This window comes from Haemaphysalis longicornis, unplaced genomic scaffold (assembly GCF_048455015.1).
Source record: "Haemaphysalis longicornis isolate Haplotype H1 unplaced genomic scaffold, Haemaphysalis longicornis Haplotype H1 scaffold_3, whole genome shotgun sequence".
Taxonomy (NCBI): domain Eukaryota; kingdom Metazoa; phylum Arthropoda; class Arachnida; order Ixodida; family Ixodidae; genus Haemaphysalis; species Haemaphysalis longicornis.
The window spans coordinates 23,546,556-23,569,745 of record NW_027526335.1 but is presented as its reverse complement, the minus strand read 5'-3'; the positions used below and the strand labels follow the sequence as shown (position 1 = coordinate 23,569,745).

At 48.5% G+C, this 23,190-nt stretch overlaps 1 protein-coding gene across 1 annotated transcript in view; it reads left to right on the top strand.

Moving 5' to 3' along the window:
• The window catches only part of LOC144174145 (uncharacterized), a 332,399-nt gene that overhangs the window by 22,425 nt on the left and 286,784 nt on the right, over nucleotides 1-23,190 (top strand). The window lies entirely within an intron of this gene.

The following is a 23,190-nucleotide window of genomic DNA, read 5'->3' as shown; positions in this document are numbered from 1 at the left end:
GTCCGATAGCAATGGTTGTCTAGTCGAAGTGACAGAAAGTTCGAGGTCAGCAGCGCCTGATTATCGTCGGCTCCGTCGCCCTCGAGAATGCAACTGCGGCCGTTCAAGCACGTACGACTCAAATGTCGACAGTATGAATACAATAGAGTGCAGCTTCGGGTACGAAACATGAGGAATAGTGTTCAGTAAGCGAACTTGTCTCCATATGCTGCCCTGTACTGATGCACGCACCACTGCACACTTAGAGACAAAAACTGTGGCGTTGCTCGTTTAGGATCTTGGATACCGCATGCGGTGCTCGTAGAGCTTTCAGCGAGTTTTTCGAGCTCACGAACGCTTCTCCAGTGCAGTACAAAGTAACCTGAAGCATTGCATGCTTGGCTTCAAAATTACCATATTTTTGCGATTATAAGGCCCCACCGGTTCTCCCCTACTTTCGGGGAAAAAAATGGAAAAAAGTTTGCATGCGAATCTAAACGCCCCATTTCTACGCAACCACCACAAGGACAAAGTGGATTTCAAATGCGTGGAAGCGGGCCCAAGTTGACGTTTTGCCTAAGTAATTTATGAAGTTTTCAATAAAAACACTTCAGCGGAACGAAAGGCGACCTGCCGGCGAATACGGAGATCCGTGGCCCAAGCGGACCAACGGACTCGAATGACAGTTAGGGTGACTGAGTATCAGACGTAAGCAGTGGGTTTACTGTCGGTGCCTATTTCTCTAGCGAATGTTTGCCAAATAAAACGTTATTTCTTGCGACTGCCTCGCCGAGATACGGCCGCGGAAAAAAGTGGCGGGGGGGGGGGGGGGGAAGGAGCGCTAGTTTAGGTTTTCCGAATCTAAGCACCGCTTCACTGTGGGCATTATGATCGAAAAAAGGGGGTGCTTAGAATCGAGTAAATACGGTATATCCGCATATGTTCTTTGTCCCTGTTTCTCTTGTACAAATATAGCATGGCCTGCGTGTGACGTCACCACGGCGCCCTCTCTTGTGCACTGCTCTCAGCTTTTTCAGGGCTGCTCGAGATAAGAGCGGCAGACAGGTTCACAGCCTTCAAGCGTTCATGCGCTGCACCAACCTGGCAGCGACAGTGACGTCAGTGCAAGCTCTCTATAGCTGGCTTCCCGCCATTTGTGTGCTGCGAAATTATGTCGCCAACTCCGTGAGTGCAAGGCGTGAGGCCATGTTAGTGAACAGGCACACTCCCCGCCCATACAATCCTGTTCACTCGGAAAATTATATTACATGCGTGCCTTTGCTGTAGGTGCTGCCTGAAGGGAATCACAGGTGCTGCTTGTTTTGTATACTGACATTATGAGCGCTTGCGCAAAATATCTAGAAACAAGAATTGGTCGATTAATTGTAGGTTTTAACGCGCTGACGCAACGCAGGCGGTGAGGCGCGCCGTAGTGGATGGCTCCGCCTTAATTGTGACCACCTGGGGATCTTTAACCTGCGCCGACATCTCGTAGACACGAGCGCTTTTGCTTTTCGCATCCATCAAAAAAGCTGCCTCCGCGGCTGGGAATCGAACCCGCGACCTCGTGCTCAGCAGCGCAACGCCGTAGCCACTGAGCCACCGCGGCGGGTAAAGCTAGAAGTGATATTTCTCTCTTATGTATATATATATATATATATATATATATATATATATATATATATATATATATATATATATATATATATATATATATATATATATAGGGAGTAGTAGAACTTTGAAGATGGTAGAGAACACAAGAGAAGAAAAACTTCGAACAAGGTAAAAGCACGATTGTGGCCTACGTTTCAGCAAAGAGGCCCTGAGGAAAGCAAGTTCTCTTTGCTGAAACGTAGGCCACAATCGTGCTTTTACCTTGTTCGAAGTTTTTCTTCTCTTGTATATATATATATATATATATATATATATATATATATATATCAATGTTGCAGTCGTCATTGCCAGTGCTATTCGGCTTTTTTCGAAATATTTAATAGGGCCGAATGACGTGTGCTTGTCACGTTTCTTTGATTCATTGATAAATAAGCGAAAATATAAGTCGAGAAAAAATCCGCCGTTTTCCGGGAGCGGGACTCGAACCCACATCTCCGCATAACCGGTGCGGTGCGTTCACCATTACGCTATCCCCACAGCGGCTTCTCTCTCGACTTTAAAGCGGGGGTTTATATTTACAAGAGCTCTGAGGCCGGTCAACTAGCGCCGCCCCTCGACTACCGCGGGAGACGTAGAACGTCTTCTTTCCCAGCGGCCGCCACGTAGAACGTGGTCGGAGGTCGGGGTTAGCAATTGGCATATCCGAACTGCTGGAGCCAGTGCCTCGTAATGCATGTAGCAGAACAGAGAGATACGGGACGAGGGACTCGGTAAAGATACATATCAATGTTGCAGTCGTCATTGCCAGTGCTATTCGGCTTTTTTCGAAATATTTAATAGGGCCGAATGACGTGTGCTTGTCACGTTTCTTTGATTCATTGATAAATAAGCGAAAATATAAGTCGAGAAAAAATCCGCCGTTTTCCGGGAGCGGGACTCGAACCCACATCTCCGCATAACCGGTGCGGTGCGTTCACCATTACGCTATCCCCACAGCGGCTTCTCTCTCGACTTTAAAGCGGGGGTTTATATTTACAAGAGCTCTGAGGCCGGTCAACTAGCGCCGCCCCTCGACTACCGCGGGAGACGTAGAACGTCTTCTTTCCCAGCGGCCGCCACGTAGAACGTGGTCGGAGGTCGGGGTTAGCAATTGGCATATCCGAACTGCTGGAGCCAGTGCCTCGTAATGCATGTAGCAGAACAGAGAGATACGGGACGAGGGACTCGGTAAAGATACATATCAATGTTGCAGTCGTCATTGCCAGTGCTATTCGGCTTTTTTCGAAATATTTAATAGGGCCGAATGACGTGTGCTTGTCACGTTTCTTTGATTCATTGATAAATAAGCGAAAATATAAGTCGAGAAAAAATCCGCCGTTTTCCGGGAGCGGGACTCGAACCCACATCTCCGCATAACCGGTGCGGTGCGTTCACCATTACGCTATCCCCACAGCGGCTTCTCTCTCGACTTTAAAGCGGGGGTTTATATTTACAAGAGCTCTGAGGCCGGTCAACTAGCGCCGCCCCTCGACTACCGCGGGAGACGTAGAACGTCTTCTTTCCCAGCGGCCGCCACGTAGAACGTGGTCGGAGGTCGGGGTTAGCAATTGGCATATCCGAACTGCTGGAGCCATATATATATATATATATATATATATATATATATATGCAAAAAGGGGGGGAGCCGAGAAAAAATTATACTTCTGTTTGGCCACATGTATGCACACACACACCTTCAGGGCTTTTAATTGTTAGTACTTTTTACTAGGAAGGGTAAAGGTCATCCTTAACTTGGAGTAGTTATTCAATGAACGAGTCAATTCGAAGGCCCCCTTCGCGACAGTGCAAGAGACGCACAGCGATAGCTTTGCAGCCCTCACGGAGTCGCATTGGACAGGCATAGTGTCGTTTTGTGTTGTACTGCACCAACAAAGTGCCACTTCCCGTTGGCTTGAATCCACATCGTATTGCTTTGCATCGCCCAGTATCTCGCGTACAAGGCAAGGTTCACCGCACTGCAAAGTCAAAGGCGCACGTAGCTGCCTTATATCACTTTTTACGGTATGCGCCAACCGGCGGGGCCGAGCCAAAAGTCCTTACGGTGGACTGAGAATCACCGGTCGCCAGCTTGGCCCCAGACAGGGCCGTGCAACGGGAGTGTTGAAATGTACGCTACTATGGGCACGGCCGGTTTGGACGCGCTCGCGAACTCGCGAGCGCGTCCAGACCGGCCGTGCTATGGGAGGGGAATTCCCCGCCGCCGTGCCCTTCCAACGCCGTCTCGAATAACAGGCCTTCGCACAGAATGATAAACGCCGTGGTGAAAGACAGGTTTCGCGTTAACAGGTGGCAGCAGCTACCAGAGACTGAAATGACAGCTGGGTGACGTAGTTTGGTAACGTGCCACAATGCGTCTTAGTAATGTGCACACCAACCGGCCTTCCTTTTATAAAGATTCGCTGCATCAAATACAAAACCAAGCCATGTGTACTTAATTTTCCTCTCCCACCTATCTAAACTGTGCCTAACCGAAACCAAAGAGCAAACTATTATAAAAGATCTCTTACACATGAAGGTCCAACATGGTGTGACTGGGATGATGCTCAAAGTTCAACACAAACTTCTGACCTTGTTGCGCCCACAGCACGGTATTCGATTAGGAGTTTTAACGCGCCATCGCTGCACAGGCGATAAGGCGGGCCGTAGTGGGGGGCTCCGGATTAATTTCGGCCAACTGGAGAGAGAGAGAGAGAGAGAGAGAGAGAGAGAGAGAGAGAGAGAGAGAGAGAGAGAGAGAGAGAGAGAGAGAGAGAGAGAGAGACTTTAATGAATACTGGAGAGGTTAGCCCCACAAACGGCGGGGCTTGCTACTTCAGATGGGGGTGAACATAGTGAGGTGAAAAAAAAAATGAAGAGGGGAAGAAGTGCGCACCAACAATGAATAAGAGGGAGAAGAAAATAAAATCAGTTCGGAACATAGAAAAAATTTACAACACTAGGAGAAAAAATCTGAGGATCCCAAGTTTAAAGAACATCGGTTAGTCCCGTGTCAGACAGAAAAGTCCCTCGCTTTTCCACACACAAAAGTCCCACACAAAAGTCCCTTTGTCCCTCGCGCCGCGTCAGCGTGATTTTGCCACGGACCAAGAAAGTGACGCAGCTCTAAAGAGTGTCCTTGTAGCAGTCGCACTAGAGTTCTTTTAGCTGTTTCGCGTTGAGTTGTATGCTTCGGGCAGTAACACAAGACATACTGTATGTCATCTCTCACAGAGCACACAGAGCACAATGGCGAGTCCGCCCAGCCTATCTTAAAAAGAAAACTACCAGTGAAGGCAACGTTCAGGCGTAGTCGGTGAAGGACACCCTTAGTTTTCTTTTGCAGACCTCGCGGTAACTGGAAATTGCACTGAGGGTCAATCGCGTGCAGAGGCAAGGGTATCTTAAGAGGGTCCTGCCAAGCTGATAACTGCAGTTTCCATCCAAGCGCATTCCCGGCCGTACTTCCGTCTTGTCTGGAATACGGGATTCCAATAGACACAGGCAGATTGTGCGCCTCTTTCGCTGCTGCGTCAGAGATGACATTCCCCTGAATGCCGGAATGACCTGGTAGCCATTGAAGCGAGATGCGGTGCCCGTCTCGTAGCCCTAGTGTGTGCAATGCGTGTAGCTCACGCACAAGTTGGCTGCAGCGGTGGGATGGCTTCATCAGTGCTTCCAAGGCAGGCCGCGAGTCGGTAAAAATCACCCATTGTCGAGCGGGACTATTGGTGATGTGAAGGAGTGCCGCCCAATAGCAGTTAACTCAGTGAAGGTGGACGACGTCTTGTGACTGAGTTTTTCTCTCACAGTTAGTCCCACTGACGGAATCCAAATTCCAATGGCTGACGAGTCAGACTTCACGGATCCGTCTGTATATACCTGAACGTGGCCAAGATAACGCGAACTGATATGCTCCAGCGTGTAGTATCGCAAGGCTGGCTCAGGCAGAGATGATTTCTTGCCTATACCTGGTATGGTGAGGCCTATATCCCATGGTGCAGCTTTCCATGGCGGAAAGGCAGGCTTGCTTGGGCGTTCGAAGTTGGCCGGTAGGAGGCTCCGTACATGCGGGGAAGACACCTGTGCTAGAGGATGGTCAGCACACCGGGTTACGTGACGGAGGCTGGTGCGAAGGAACTCTTGGGCTTGGAGTGTCTGGGCGGACATACACCTTGCTTCGCAGAGAGTTTCATTCATGGATGTGCACCTTGGAAGGCCCAGGCAGATGCGCAGAACTTGAGCCTGTGCACACTCTATCACTCTAAAGTTTGTCTTAGACAAACCAATCAGCGCTGGGAGGCTGTACCGCAGAAGGCCAAGGAATAGTGCCTTATAAAGTCGTAGTAGCGAAGGCACTGAGCAGCCCCGTGTTTTTCCTGTCAGCATCCGGAAAATGGGCACAAATGAGTGCAGGCATTTTCTAAGGATACGGATATGGGGCGCCCAAGATAGTGAGCGATCTAATGTAACTCCGAGAAATTTATGGTTGTGAACGTACGGTATTTCTGTTTCATTTATGACCAGAGGATAGCGGAATAAATCCCGCCTCGTAAAGCCGACCGCGGCACACGTTTCGGGTGAAATTAGCAAGCCTCAGGTGCTAAGGTACTTTTGAATTGCAAGAAGAGCTTTCTGCAGTTTTGATCGTATATTTCTCCGGTTTTTGCCAGAAGCCCAGACACAGATGTCATCAGCATAGAGAGATATGCTAACACCTTGGGGTAGCACTTTCGTGATCCGGATGAGACAGATGCTAAACAGCACAGGGCTTAGGACTCCGCCTTGAGGGACGCCTTGTGTAATCTCATGCCGCCTTGTGTCGCCTTCCTTGATGGTCATATAGACGTACCGCTTATGCAAGTAGTTACAGAGCCAAGTGTGCATCCGCCCTCGTAGCCCTACAAACGCCATTTCCCATCGAACAGCTTCATGAGAAACGCTATCGAAAGCCACCTTGATGTCTAGGGACACAGCTACTGTTATCTTTTTCGCAGCCTTTTGCCGATGAATGTCCCTCACCAAAGCAATGACGTTGCCAACGCTGCTTCTTCCTTCTCTGAACCATGACATCCCTGGGGGATACACTTCTCTGTCCTCAAGATCCCAGACGAGTTGCTGCAGCACCATTTTCTCCAATACCTTCCCTATGCAGCTTAGTAAAGCAATAGGCCGGTAAGAGTTGATGTCGGTTGGCGGCTTTCCTGGTTTAAGGACCGGAACTAGGCGACCAAGTTTCCAGCTTGCTTCCACGCGGCCTGTCTCCCACGACTTGTTGTAGAAGGTAAGCAGTTGCCGGAGGGCGTTACCGCCGAGATGTCGCAAAGCTGAGTATGTAACGCCATCAGCGCCTGGCGAAGAAAGCAGGTTAACGGACGCTAACGCTGAGATAAGCTCGTGCATAGTGAATAATTCATCCGTGAGCGTAGCATTCGTACTGGAGAGCCAATCGGTCAGGACTTCTGAAATCATTGCAGAGCTCCGGGGAGCTGTAACCTTGGCGCAAAATTCGTCAGCTACGTCCAGTTCACTGACGCCACGCTGGAGAGCTATTGATGAGAACGGATGAGCTTGACTCGGTGTTGCTCTCAGGCTGCGGAAAACTTGCCAAATGCGAGTTAGCGGTTTGCGGGGATCAAGCTTGGAACAAAATTCTCTCCAACGTTGTCTTGCAAGCTTATTGAGGTGCTTCTGAATGCGCTTCTGGGCATGTCTTGAAGCTCGAATGTCATCTGGTGACAGTGTTTTTCTCGCACGGCGCTCTGCTCTCCTGCGAATCGCGCGAAGGCGTTCATACTCTCCGTCCACTGGTGCCCACGCCTTTGGCGCCAAGCTCCGCCGTGTTGACTGTGACTGGGCCCTGGCAATAGATTCCGCCAGCTCTTCGCTCGTAGACAATGCAGCAGCATTATCCTCCAGCATGTCTCGGAAAGTCGACCAGTTTACAGTCGACAGTGGCTGCTTGATGGTACCGCCGCGAACTCCTTCAATCATGGTGTACGTTGGGATATGGTCGCTGCCGAAGCTTTCAATGGCTGGGTACCAGGATGCGACAGTCAGCAGAGAAGTGGACACCATAGTCACATCTAACACGCTTGAAGCCCTGCCCCGAAAGAACGTGGGACAACCACTGTTGAGCACTGATAGTCCTGCTTGGCTGGCCACATCGAGCAGACGGTTTCCCCTTGGTGTCGTTTTAACACTGCCCCAAGCTGGATGGTGCGCGTTGAAGTCCCCCGTAAGCAAGTGCGGCGGCGGTGTAGTGTCCAAGAGGGCTTGCAGGCGCTTAACGCTGAACTTTGCCTTAGGTGCAATGTATCCTGCGATTACAGTGAAAGCCACCTGATTGTGCTTCACCGTTGCCGCGACATACTCATTCGAGTCATCTGGCTCAACATTATGCACTAGAAAAGTTAAGTCATTACGAATTGCAAGGAGCACTCTGCTGTTTTCTGAGCTCGTCAAAGACCGATGCAGAGAGTATCCCGAAAGGCGGACATCCCGACGCAGTCTGGGTTCTGAAATGGCGACGACTGGGAACCTGTGCTTATTGATGAGTTGCCTAAAGTCAGACAACCGAGATGATATTCCGCAGGCATTCCACTGAAACACTGTTGCCTGATTCCGAAGAGTTTGCATCGGCACCGTCATAGCACTCCTAATAGAAGTTACAGCCAGTTTCGAAGGAAGGGGGTAATGGTGTCAAGTAGAGTAAGGATAGCCCGAGTCACAGGAGACGTGAAAGGTGCTAGAACTGACCGTACGGCGTCAATGAGGAAGAGTATTGATGAGCCAGAGTTCGTAGATGGTTGCACGCTCTGCCGGCTCATGCGGTCTTGGCTGGCACGTGTCCAGGCGTGCTGCCGTGGGGCAGCAGGAGCGGTGGGAGGGGTTGAAACTTGCGGAACGTGATCAGGCGTCTGAGGTGGTAGCGGCGGGAACTCGGAGAAGTCAAAATCGGTGTTCTGACTTCGCCTCTCTTCTGTGGTTCTGGTGGTGTCGCGTCGCGTGGAGCGTTTCTTCGATGAGACCGCCGCCTTCGCTGCCTTGTAGTCCACTTTGTTTTGGCTCTTGTACCTATAGATGCTTCTTTCTTGTCGAAACGCCGGACAAAAGTTGAAGTCAGCCTCATGAGTCCTGCCACAGTTTGGACAGCGCTTCTCAGTTGAAGTACAGGCCTTCAGCTCCTGGTCGTCTCCACAGCGGGGGCAGCGCAATTTGCAAGCGCAAGCGCAATTTGCGCTTGCACGTTCCAGCGATATGACCGAAACGCTGACATCGCGTACACTGCACCGGCTTCTCTTCGTAGTCGTACACCTGGTGTCGAGTGTACCCCAGGATGACATATTCAGGTCTCGTGTCAGTGGCAGTGGCAGGAAACGCAGCTGCAAGTGCCCCAAAGCATGGGCTTACTGTGATCTTAAAGCCGCTGGATTCAAAAAATTATTACTCGCTTTATTCCACTGTTGCTGAAAGAAAGCCTGGAAGGCAAGGCAGCGGGCGGGGTGCTGCAGCTGCGACCAAATTACAGGCTCAATCTCATGGCTATAGACACAAGGAATGCCGACGCTACTGAACGCCTCCTGCAAATAACAGCGATCGGGGACATTCCCGTGCGTGCCTATGAACCTCGCCCAGCAAGCTGCGCTGTTGGAGTCATCACAGGAGTACCTCAGGGCATCACTGACATTGAAATACTTGAGAGCGTGCGGCAGAGAACACCAGCACGATCGGCGCGACGCATGGGGACATCAGAGGTCATAAAAATTATTTTCACCACTGGCCAACTGGGGATCTTTAATTTCCTCCGAAATCTCGCACACACGGGCATGTTTTCGCTTTTCGCCTCCATCCGAAAGCTGCCGCCGCGGCCGGGAATCAAACTCCGGTCCTTCGGTTCAGCAGAGAAAGAGAATAAACTTTCTCAATAGAGAAAAAATAAAATAAAATGGAGTCTTCGGGGTGGCTTCCCTAGTCCAGGCACCTTGAGTTAGGTAAACGTCCACAGCCCTCTCGACCAGCTGACGCTGATCCTCGAGAGTGGAGCTGGCCAAGGCTCTCTCCCAAAGGTCATGGGTGGGATAGGGATTGGGACGGGGAAGTGGGGCTTGGTCGTAGCCTCCTACAATATAATAGAGTGTCCCGGGGGCCTCGCAGAAGTGGCACTGCGAGGGGAAACAGGTAGGAGCCAAAATGTGACTTCTGGTGGGGTGAGAGAAAGTGTTCTTTTGAAGGGCACGGAGGAGTCACTCCAGCTGTCTGGGAGTTGTTTGTGCGCTGGGGGGTAATGCTGTCGCTCTAGTCGGTAGTGTTGTGTGATTTCTTGGCACGTGACCATCGGGTGCATGCGCTCAGGCTCACGTCCGGCAATAGCGGCTCGGCATGATAGCTCTCGAGCCAGGAGATGGGCGGTCTCGTTGCCCGGAACGTCGGGATGAGCGGGGGCCCAGATGATCTCGACGGAACGGTTTGGGGGGCGTTGTGCAAGAATCTTGAGGGTTGTGCGGTGAATTCTTCCGTTGATGAAATTTCGGCATACCTGCTGCGAGTCGGTGATGATGACAGTAGCTGTGGTTTGAGTCACGGCGAGGGCGACGGTCGCTTCCTCCGCTTGCAGTGGGTTGTTTCTTCATGACTACAACAACAGTCGTGGCCTAAATCCCGGGGTGTGTGGGAGCATCTGTGTAGGCAGTGTCGGATTCGTTTGCGTATTGGCTCGAAATGGCTCTGGCTCTGGCCTCTCGTCCCGCCGCGTGGTGCACAGGGTGCATGTTGCGCGGTAGAGGGGGAACAATGAGGCATTGACGGATGGTGTGTGGGAGGTCAGGAGGTGAATGTTGAAGTGGGACTGAAAGTCCCAGGCGGGAGAGAATGGCTCTGCCCGCTTCCGTGGCTCCCAGTCACACTTTTTGGCTTGAGAGATGGGCCTCGATTAATTCTTCTGCGGTGTTGTGGATGCCAAGCTTGAGAAGTCAGTCTGTGGACGTGCTTGCTGGGAGTCCGATGGCTTGCTTGTAGGCTTTCCGGATTATCATGTCTAATTTCGTGAGTTCTGCCGCGGACAGAAGAGCATACGGTATAGAGTAGGCGATCCGGGATAGGATGAATGCTTGAACTAGTCGAAGCGTGTCACCCTCCCCCATACCTCGCGTTTAGAGGGTTACTTGTTCTGTGGTGTGTTTCAACGTGTTGATTAGAATGGATGATGTGCGGTCTGCTTGAAATGTCATGCCAAGGATCTTGATGTGTTGAGAGGGAAGGATGGTATGGCCATCCATGGGGATGTTGATCGTGGGAGATCTAGGTGGTTTGATCGTGGGAGATCTAGGAGATCTAGGCGTGGAGTAGTGAACCGCACGATTGGGCGTAGCGGTTCACTACTCCCCGCATCCAAAAACTCCGTCAAAATCGCTTACCCGGAGGTATTGCTATTTACACTGACGCTAGTCTTTGAAACGATAACCCTAGCGAACAACAACGACTAGTCTGGCACCGAAATGACCTACCCTACATATCTGGAACGTCATCAACGATTTCTGAGAAGAATACGAGGGGAGGGGCGGTGGCTCGGGTGTTCCGCACGGGGCGGTTGTAGGTGAAACGGCTGGAAAGATGTGGTACAGGATGGTACGGTTGTAGTGCGTGTTACTTCGGAGACGTCGCCAGATGTGGGATTCTTCGTAGGTGAGCGGAGGAAGAGAATGGAGAAAGGTATTCTTGGCGGATGTGTCGGTGGTGGGATACGATATCGCAGTCGTGCCCCCGAAATCATAGAAGGGCCGTGTTTTCACCGCTTCTGATTGCCGTTGAGGTAAATGTAGTACACGAATCATGGCAAATTATTCTTCCCCGTCCCTGCCAATGGGGCTTGAAATAAACCTGCGCACCAAAGAAAATAAAGTACTTCGTTGTAAGCAAAGGTGTTGTGTTTTGATTAACGACTCTGAACTCGTTGCCCGTTGTTCGTTTCTCAGTTCTGGAGAGTGTTTTATTCTTCAAGTCTGTGCCAAAAATGTCCACGCACGCAACTCACGGCGCGCACAAAATTGTGAAGATATTTGTTGGCTACTGTTTCGGGAATGTTATGCATACAAAAGGCAGTACTTTCGTTGGTAGCACAAACGTACAGCCGTCCTTTGCTAATATGCATTACATTAACAGGGGGAACAAACGGTAAACAGGTTGCGGATAAAGACGCTCCTCTCAAATATTGTTCCAATAAACGCTTGAAAACCGCTTTATTAAGCGGCAACTAAAGCCCTTAAGTCATGCAGGCTCTGCGAGCAGTCTGTTCGCTATGTTTGAGGGGTACGGATCGCAGATATTTATTATAAACGTCATTTAAACTGTCATCAGTACTCATTTAAAAACATTGCTAATACTCCGTCAAAGCTTAATGAAAGAGTACAGAATTATTACATTCGCAGTAAATTTTCGGCACGACTGATTTTTTTAGAGCGAAATTTAAACATGCTGCGTAATCTGCAGGATTCCCAGGAACTACTCAATAATGCATAACAGTTTTTTTTCTGAACGTTGGTTCCTCTTAGGTTTTATTTTATAGGCAGTTGAGTATTAAGACTATATCTCGGTTTCCAAAGAAAAAGTATAAATTTTAGCTCAATGAATGTTGCAGGCTTCACGCTTGCGCAAACTACAGTTCTTTTAAAACGCGGTGGCAATTCCCGGATACTTTGCACAGATAGCGGACGATTTTCATAGCTTCTGTCACTCACAAAGCGTGCGTTCGCACTGCACAATTGAGACTTAACCAAGTGAAGCTAAAGAGTTAGCTGGCCTCAGATGTTACACAATGAAGCCGTGCTCAACGGAGCATTTTCTTACGCGTCTTTCAAAAGTTTTACAGTCTTGTAAACTTATTCAGCTGGTAGGCAGCATCTAAGGTTATTTAAACTGAGATGCGCCGTAGGTGGCTAGGTTTCCTCAAGTGTTCATTAAGGTAGGTAAGGCGTCCACAAGAACGCAATAATCCCATCACAGGAGACGAGCGACCTTCACCAAGTGTTTACCGACTTAGTGCTACCATACGCTTGAGCGCTTTTTCAGCATACAACCGAACAAATTTCGTAGGACCTGATGCTTCATAGGCGGCTTCGTTAAAGTATGCAGCTTTGTTACAAGTTTGTTATTAAGGTTAGTCTGCCCGTTGGACGAAATTCTTCAACCGGATGAAGGAACGGAGAAAAAGAATAATTTTACCGGACAAAGAAATGGAGCAAAACAAGGAAAAATTGCGCATATTTAGGAATTTAGGATTTCGCAAGATGAACTTTTTTGGCTGCGGTTGCTCTGCTTGTTTTTTGGTTGTGGTGCGAGCCGCTGAGCCCACGACAGCCCGCCGTTCCTAATCAGCTCCTTCATGGCATAAATTCGTTTCTCCATGCGTACGTGCAGCATAACAAGTTAGCCGGACCGGACCTAGTTAGTGGTTACTGTAGCGGCAGATTTATTATGCAAAGAGCCACTCTAAACACTAAACCCCTTATTGAGCCACAAAAATTGCTTGGTAACGGGCTGAAACGATTAATATTCGCCAAATCACGCAAGGCATGCGCCGAAGCACGATATACATAGCATCGAAGAAGTTGGGAGCAAAAGAATGTTTCCCAACATCGCCACTGGTACATGCACGAACTCATGGCGGCACCCACAGCACTTAGCGGTTCTCCTAGATTAACCGCGGTGGCTCAGTGGCTAAGGCGTTGTGCTGCTGAGCACGAGGTCGCGGGTTCAATTCCCGGCCGCGGCGGCCGCGTTTCTGATGGAGGCGAAAAGCACAAACGTCCTAGTGTACGAGATTTCGGCGCACGTTAAAGAACCTCAGGTGGGAAAAATTAATCCAGCGCCCTCCACTGCGGCGCGCCTCAGCACCTGCGTTGCGTCGGCGCGTTAAACCCTACAACCAATCAATAATCTTCTCCTAGATTAGCAACAGACAGCCTAAACGCCGTATACACCCGAAACCCGTTTGGAAGCATGTTAAGATAGCGCTAGCATTACTTCGTTGTGGGTAAATAAATACACAACCAAAACTAATTGGGCAGTCTTTTTATTCTTTTTTTATTGTTGGCTTCAGGGTCAAACGTACCATGAAAGAGTTTTTGAGAAACAGCCTAGAGTAGCAGTCGAAACATGAAAACATGAAGTGAGGCTCGGGTGTTTTGAACCTGAAGAATTATTTGAGGACTTGTCAAAATGTGGTGGATGGAAATATGGTTATTTCATATAAACTCGGCCTGTGATTGTGCTGTGTAGCCATTAGAAAAGTAATGGGCCTTAAGGAGGAGATAGCAGTTCCTAAAATCAATCAATCAATCAATCAATCAATCAATCAATCAATCAATCAATCAATCAATCAATCAATCAATCAATCAATCAATCAATCAATCAATCAATCAATCAATCAATCAATCAATCAATTAAACGTTTCTTTTTCACCACACTGTTGGGTTTACATCAGCCGAAAAGCAGTTACGTACTGCTTGAGGGTGCAGAGAAGCGGTGTTCTCGCAGGAAAATTTCTCGAGTGTTAATTCGAAAAAATTCTGCACAAATTCAGAAAATTATCTATTAATGCGTTGCATTCTGATACCGCTTGTCTTCAGTGTGAGATTTTCCCATCCAAATTTTTGGGTTTTTCTAAATACTCTCGGACGAATTATCTCCATCTACGCTATTATAAAGATTACAGATGGAACTTTCGCGAAATCTGCATTATTGTGGAAGTGCCATGCCATACGTTTTACCATTTTCCTTTTTTTATTATTCCTCTTATTTTCCAGTTTTTTCAAATTTCGTCCGATCAATTTTCTGAATTTACGTTATTAAAGGGATTACATTTGGAACTTTCGTAAAATCTGCATTACTGTGGAAATGCAGGGTGTTACACGGTTCGCCATATTCCGTGATTATTTTAGTTTTCTTATATCTTAAGTTTTTAAAGTTTTCGTTCGACCAATTATCTCCGTTTACGCTATTTTAATGATTGAAAATGTAACTTTGGCGAAATCTGAATTATAGTGGAAATGCAAGGCGTTACACCTAGCTATTGCCATTTTCCGAATTTTTAAAAAAAATATTTTCTAATTGTTTAGTATTTCCCAATTCCGTGCGATCTCCATTTACGCCATTATAGCGATTACAGTTAAAACTTCCGTGATATCTGCATTTTTGGGGAAGTGCAGGGCGTTACACGGTCCTGGCTGTGGGGGTACTCGGTAAAGAATGCTACGCATTAAAACCATTGCTTAAAGGCCAACTGAACTCAAATTTTTGTTTGTCCAAATTTGATCCAAATGAGTAGTCTATGCTCTTAAAATCACCATGGCGAAATCCTTAGCTTCGGTATCACAGAGCACGCCAGGTACCTTCGTTCAAAGCACCCCCGAGCAGACGACGTATGCACCTGGCGGAGAGTCGCCGAAACCAGTTCCGAGCGGCCTGTGACGGAGGTTGGGGAACCAGTCCCGTGAAGCTCGCGCTTCTCCGGCGACTTGCATGGCGCTGCGCCGGCTGCAGAGATGCGTTCGGCCGGGATTTCTCTGCTACACCAGCGCGCTGTACCGCCGTCATCATCACATGTTTAAAACTAACCGCATAGGTAGCAATATCCGCCATTTTTTTCAATGCAAAAAATAGATTAGAAGCCTTCAAACTATTCACGCGCTTGCGAACGTCTCGGAGTTAGCAGAACTTTTTTTACTTGCAAATATTTTTACTCAAGGAAAAAAATAGCGCGAAACGAGCACTTACCCTACATTTGTCACTTCTATTGCACCTACCACAGAAAGATATTTTATAAATTCTTGACCACTTGCACTTCCACATCCAATATTGGCCATATTTGAGATGGCCCAACGCCACCTCCATCTTTTAGACCTTTTCAAAAGTTTCACGACCTAACTAGAGTTGCTGTACACGCAGGTATAAACATTTGTGCGTCTTTTATTGCCTCACTCGCTAAGTGAACCAAAATCAGCCTTTCTCGTAGTAACAAATACATCCGCACAAATATCGGCCGTCGTCTTCGCGAAGTGCGAAAGCTAACGAAACTGCTCCTCTCCTAAACAATAGACTAGATTTTTTGTTCAATTCTCAAGTGAAGAATTTACTAGTGGTAAAGCGGTAGATTTATTACTTGAAAGTAAAGTGTTTTCAGCAGCATATGCTTCTGGTGAAAGTAGTAAGCAGCGTTACATATAGGAAACTGTTTCGTGTTTTAGTGCATCATTTAGCTGTGGAAGCTGGCTTATAGTTTCAGACCACTTTTTTAATTCGATTCTCGATGTGCAGCAAGGTGAAAAATACTGGGCCGATATTCACGAAGCTGTTCGTATCTAATGTATTGTAGAAATAGTGATTGGTCTCCACACGCTTGCAGTTTGTTCCCTTCAAACTGAGCGATGTGAGTTCCGAGGCGCCGGCTACCGAAAGCTACTTTTCGATATCGCAGGAGCAAGTAGCTTTGTAAATCAGGGTCCGCTTATTTCCTCGCAATGCCAAGAATCGCCACTCCAACAGTTATTCTGATGGAAAAAAAATTACTGTCGGACGGTCTACTTCATCTAGATTGATAGCAACGCGACGCCGGAATTGGGCATAACTCCATTATCATGGGCAAACGTTGGTGGAAGCTCTTCTGTGTAAATAACAGTGCCAAACGCGACGCTACCACGCGCATTTGAAGGCGGCTCTGAGCGGCCGCCGGTGCTAGCGCGGCCGCTTCCGTTCCCTCACGTACGTCACGTCCGGCCGCCGGTAATGGCCGCCTTTTCTATTCAGTTTCGGTTCCGAAAACGCCAATTTCGCGAGCCGTTTGCGTCGCGCGCGTTGACGTTTGAAACGCAGTATTTTGCATTTCGCACCCTTTTTATGTGTAGTATGAGGTGACATTATTTTTACGTTGTAGAAAATTTGAGTTCAGTTGGCCTTTAATTGTGTTGGTCGAAAATCCCGCATTCATCGCGCACAAGATTGCCGCCTACTCTCACGATAAAAAACAATTCAATGAATGCTCTAAATGACGCCACATTTATGAGAAAAGATCCTTTTAATAAAGCAAGTAATTAGTTGGAAACAAAATTGGATAAATTTTGCGGAGGGTAGGATTCTAACCCGAGTCCCCCGGAATGCGAAACGAGTACAGAACCCTTGGACAGCCACAACTCAATGTCTCTAGCTGACGAAAGGTGGGCGCAGCGAAAGGGTTGGGGCCTTAGGTTTAACAACGTGTATTAGAGACACGTACTGAGTACAAAAAAAGAAATTCACGCATCTCCACGAAGTGAATCATGACGAATGGGTGAAGCACTGGGGATCGCTCTTACCGTAAATCACCCGTGGCATTGCCCACCCGCGCACGTAAATGAGTGACAACGCGTGTGCACAGTATATAAAATTCCAATCCAATCCAATCCGATACAATTCAATCCAATCCGATACATTTCAATCTTATACAATCCAAATCCAATACAATTAAATTCATTTCAATGCAATCCCATCCAATCCAATTCAATGCTCCTCGCGCATGCGCAACACTGTACACGGACGCCAAGGGACAAGTCCTGGACAATGCGAGGTCTTAAGGTGCGTCGCTCTTAAAATAAATTTTAACATGGTGATAAACCAAGTAGCAATTCGTTGAGTAGCAAAGCATGTTCCCTCTAATAGCGCCTGTCTAATGGGGGGGGGGGGGGGGGGGGGGGGGCTGGCAAGGGTGATTGACCAGGCCTGTGATTGATAGTAGCCAAAAGAGGAAGGAAACCTCACCAATGGAAAATGGTGATTATGATAATTTTAGTGAGACGACACAGGCTACACCACTGGACACGTGCGGCTGTAAGAACCACGTCAATTTCCGAGCGTAGAATTAACTCGCTGCCTTCCGCGCGACACTGGTTCGACAAAGTGCATCGGTGCCGCGTATGCGGCGATGAACTCTGATCCACCTACCTCAACGCCAGCTGTGAAGCATGGCGGCGCACCCAACACTTGAATATCCATTTCCCAATTCAACGCTGACACTTTCGCATTCCGTACATCATAATGAATTCTCGGGTATCCTTGAATTTTAACAGATTTGGCCTTTCGGTACAACTCAGAAAGGCTGGAAAATGGTGCAACAGATTTGCAGCTGCTTTCTTTTTAAAGCGAAAGCGTCCTTAGTCGGACTGATGTCGTCCTGTAAAAGAACTAATGCATTTCCCCATAGACCGGTTCGTCGGCCGAAAAGCTCTGATAGGGTCCCTAGACACACGGCGCGTGCATGAAATCGGGATTCTATTGTGTGAAAATGGTTACTTGAAAATCGCGAAGGAGCGGTTCCACGTAGATAAGGCAATACACGCATCGATCATGAAGGAGGCGTACAATGATATACTTTTATCTTACAAACCACCTATCAGTATACATTTAGATTGTTCCTCGATGCGTTTACCTACTGCGCGGAAAACCGTCTCATCGGTTCGTTCTTCCATCCCTTTGAAGGTTTGAGGATTCATTGGACGTTTTTCTGCGAAGATTGGACGCAGGTTTGGCGTTCGCACTTCTGTCAAATTTCTTTAGAAAGGGATCATAATTTTTTAAAACTGTGTGGTCAATTCAGTCACTGCATGTGGCCGCAGCGAACCGACTTTCTTTTAGATGTCCTTGCCGTAAAGCACTGCTGCTAGGGCATTCCCAGAGCAGGTGTCCGGTGGACGCCTGAATGCCACATCTATCGCAGTTCAAAGAATCGGCGGGTCTGATTAGCGGTTTTCCCGAAAGAGTTGTACAGGGCGAGACGTAAATTGTCGTTCGGGTGGCTTGAGCCACTATCTTTGCAGGGGAGCGGGCTGATTGTTTCACCACTGGGTCTGCTCATCATTGAACAGCGGCTTGTGGTGGGGATAACAATAACGACGCATCGTTATCTCGCTTCCCAGAAGAGATAATTCGTACTCCATAGTGATTTTAATTCTTCGGAAGAAAAAAAGAACCAGAGAGAGAGAGAGAGAAAGAGAGAGGGATTTTATTGAAATGAAAAAACACAGAAAGGTCGGCCTGATGGTAGTATATCTGGCCAGCTATTCTGTGTGTGGGAAGGGAGAGGGGAGGAAAGAGCGTGGATAGAGGGCGAGAGAGATGAAGGTGGCGGAGAAATGAATAAATGGCTATGTACATAAGATGCCTGTACTTATACTGTGCATGTGTCAAAGTTCAGTCGGACGGGCCTCAACTACAATATCGCTGAGAGGCCGCTGCTGCGCAGAAATGTCAGCCCAGCTTTAAATGCCTTTCGAGAACGCTGCACATCTGGCCAAGGTCCCAGCAGTACTTCCTCCGACACCACACGACAGTCCAAATGGGTCAATGATCTCGTTAATTGTTCTCGAGGATGCACGTAGCGTGGACAGTGGCAGAGAACATGCGAAACAGTCTCTGGTACCCGGCATGTTTCACAATCGGGGTCGACACTGTTACCAACCGCCTAACGTGATGTTTGTTTAGGCGCTATTTAGGCTGTGCCTTGAGATCGTAATTTCAAGGTCGAGAATCGAACAAGTTGAATAGCAATTTTTTAAAAACCTTCGTTTACCCGTGCAAAGCAGAACCAAATAATACCTCGATCTTGCAGCAGGAGTGCCAGGAACACGCAGTCGGTTTTATTAGATGCAAAGCATCTCATGCTCGGGTCTGTGTCCCTCCCTCCCTTGTCGTTGTCCGCTGTCCGCACCCCCACTGTGCATGCCTGGCCAGGCACCGCTGATGATGATCGTGGCAGGATGCACCTAGGGATTGGCCAACCAAAAAAATTCATCATGAGATAGCTTCGCGTTCAACCACCGTCGTCATCTTTCCGTAGGGGAACTCTGAGTACCACACCCCGCTGCGCATGCCTGGCCAGGCACCGCTGATGATGATTGTGGCAGGATGCCCCTAGGGATTGGCCAACCAAAGAATCCATCACGAGATAGCTTCGCGTTCAACCACCATCGTCATCTTCCCGTAGGGGAACCCTGAGTAGTATGCGGGCAATTCCTCCTCTCCTCTCAGACACTCCTCTCCTCTGCGGCATTCCCCATCTCCACTCCAAAGCTCCTCTCCTCTCCGGGATTGCGCAACGAATGGCAACACCTGCTGCTCCGCGCGTGATAATGAGAAGCAGCTTAGGGTTAGAGATGCGACCGTAGCCGCTGCATACTGCGCTGGGGGCGCCACTGTAGCTCCGCGGTATAAATGACGCACGCGCCCGCTCCGCTCCCCTCAATCTCCTCCCGCAACGCCGCGATCGAACTGAAAACTAATGGGAACTTGAGTCGACCCCATCCATGGCTGCTTCGCATACTACTCAGGGTTCCCCTGCGGGAAGATGGTGAAATTTTTCGCTTAGAACGATTCTTTTTTTTTTAATGCTTTGTTCATGTCAGACGCGCTAAATTCTAATGCGGATGTAAACATGACTGGCGTTCAGCAAGCCACGCAGAGGGTCATGTTGAACGGACGCAGTTATACACGGATCGGCGATGCATTGGTATCTGGTCCTGTGCTTGGTATCTGTTTTCTTTTTTATTTGAGTGCATTAGGTAAACATAGTTACGATAGGCAGTGACACTGTTGCTGCGAGGCAACTGCTTTTGAGATGTCGGTGGAAAGCGGCAACGCCCATGTGTCGAGATTTAGGCGTACGTTAAAGATCCACAGGTGGTCGACATAAATACGGAGCCCCCACTACGGCGCGCCTCATTGACCTGGTTAACAGTTTAGGCACGTGCAACCCCTAAATTTTTTTAAAAACTGTTACCGGTTACACCGTTACCCAGATCCGAAAACGTGCCACCAAAAAAGTGTAAAGGTCTGTAGACGGTGATACATACCATCGCAAGCAGCACGAATGAGGAGAAATATTGGCTACAATTTCAGAATCACAAAGAAGCCAGTAAGGCAGGAATCACACAGCTTGTGGTAGCCAGTAAATAGCGTGTCACGTAGCCAGAACCTAATCCGAGAGGCAATACGACACTCCGAGCGGTAATTTTAATCGACGACGTGCGCTTCCTGGCACCGCGGCTTGAATTCTTTACTTAACTTCTGTTTTTAGGGAAGCTCGTGGAGGATGGATGTGCAGGGGAATGATCGATGATGGCATTGATATACGAGCACACGGAAGGGATGCCGCAGTTTTACTTACAGCTCATGACAATTTGTGGTAGCTGGGTGTGCGAACGTTGCCGCGGTTCCGGTAACGTTCATAGAAAACGCCGACATTAGCAGGATTTTTCTGATTAGTTAGTTATGAGAGAGAGAGAGAGAGAGAGAGAGAGAGAGAGAGAGAGAGAGAGAGAGAGAGAGAGAGAGAGAGAGAGAGAAATGGAGAGAGAGAGAGAGAGAGAGAGAGAGAGAGAGAGAGAGAGAGAGAGAGAGAGAGAGAGAGAGAGAGAGAGAGAGAGAGAGAGAGAGAGAGAGAGAGAGAGAGAGAGAGAGAGAGAGAGAATAGTTCTATATTGGAAGAACAGCGTGTTTACCCGGCGTACAAAATCTCCTTCGTGCTACTCTGTCAGGGGAGAGATACGGGAGGAAAGGCAGACAGCTGGAGGGTAGAAAAAAAACAAGTTGAGAGAGGAGTTAAATAAGTTGCGGTTAATACAGAAATCGCGAGACTTGGTGTATAGGAAAATTTTGGTTTTTGAATCAACCACATGTCACTGCGGTAGGTGAATAAATGTTTTAGGCCTTGGTGCTGCTGAGAACAGGAAAACCACGTACATAAAATGGTTTCAAAGTTACTACTCCTCGCTCATAACCTAGACATGCGGCGTAGCTTAGGAAAGATGATGTGGAGTCCACGTAATCGGGTCATCGTAACAAGACACACGCAACCGTGTGTTCTGACGCACAGTTGTCACAACATGGATCAGAAGTGAGTGCTATTTGGAAACGGCAGCTTTTTTGTACATTTCATGGAGCCAGATCCGATGAAAAGGTTTCTAGATGACAAGGCAGCGAGTGAGGAAGTAATGACGTCAGCTCATGGTCAAATACGAAGGGAAGTGTGTGATAGGGGCTGAGAAAATACCAGATCATGTTCCTTTCAGTAAGAGCGTAGCACAATAAGACACTTGTAATCTCCAAACGCCCCCTTAAAAAAGAAAAGAAAATGCCGTTGTCATAGCAAGCCATGTTCTAGATTACATTGAGTTTTTTTGGAAGGCATCTCGTAACTTAGGCTGAACACGTGCGGCTACGTCCGGCGTCAGACGCCCTGATATCACGAAAGGAAGCTGGCGAAGCTTGACATCTTCCACTCAAAATTAAGGGCCGCTTTCATTGAAAGGTAGGGATTATAATTAGAAAAGGTTACTTTCAAATACCGTCTTTAAGTGTAGAACCGGGGCTTGTAAGCGACATACAACGAATATTGCGAGCCCTTGCATGAAGCAAGGGCTCGCGTGAATGCCGCAATTTCGGTGCCGTCTAATTGGTGCTCACTGCAGGAAATGAGAGCGTTTTCCGGTGTCCAACAAAGTCGGTCTTTTTTTATTTGTACGCGTTGCTTCCCGGATGAGTGAGGAAATTCTCGCAATACATGTACGCGTGCGGTTTCTGTGGCAGCAAATACATTGATCCCACGTGGTCTCTGAAATTAATATGGTGTCATTCCGGGCGGAAAAGGCCGGTAAGGGGGCAAGAGCTTGTGGTAGCTTGCTTTAGAGCAGCGTTAAACAGCACTGGGGAAGAAGGTGTTGAAACGAGAGTGCAGAAATGAAATCAAGGACAGGATTGGCAATACAGAGGGATATATATAAAAAAAAACGTAATAACCAACAAAGGGAGACTTTGTCTCCCGCTCCAAGCTTTTTTTTCCCCCGGTTTCCCCGTGGCGCCACCGCTCGACAGGGAAGAGCATCGCGCATGCGCCGGGGGAGGTGAGAAGGCGGAGCCAGGGGAGCGAGGGAACGCTCCGATTCCTCTTTTGACCGACTCGCGCGTGGTGGACGCGGGAGAAGCTCACGTGCGCTCCGAGTTTCAGCTCGGGGCCGGCTCAGGCATCGGCTGGCCGCTCGGACAACACGCGTGCGTTTGCAAAAGAGCGCCCCGGTACGGAGAAGACATGGTGAGGTGCCGCACTCGACGACTGCTGTGCCTGGCTTGGGGACCCGAAGGCTGACTGACACGTATGTTTCCCGAGAATTTGTGGTCGTGAAGAAGTAGCCCGCGCTTTTAAAATTCCCGCGTGCTTTGCGACGGGACGATGGCTATTCTCAAGTCATGCTGCTGCTGGAAGACGCTGCGCAGTGGGAGCGTCGCCTGTGGCATTTACACGCTGGTAAGTGCATCTTCGCTGTCCGCCTGGGGGAAAAGATACACGTGCAAGAGTTCCAGCGCATTGCGCTGCTAATATACCTTGACGGAGGCTTGTATGCTATGTCAGTCATCCGAAAAACTACAAACTTAGTAGCGAACAATAACACAGTTCATGAGCAAAGAAGGTGACCCAAGCGCTGTCAACCGAAGAGTTTATTGCAACAATGAATATTTATTACAGGCACACACGAACCA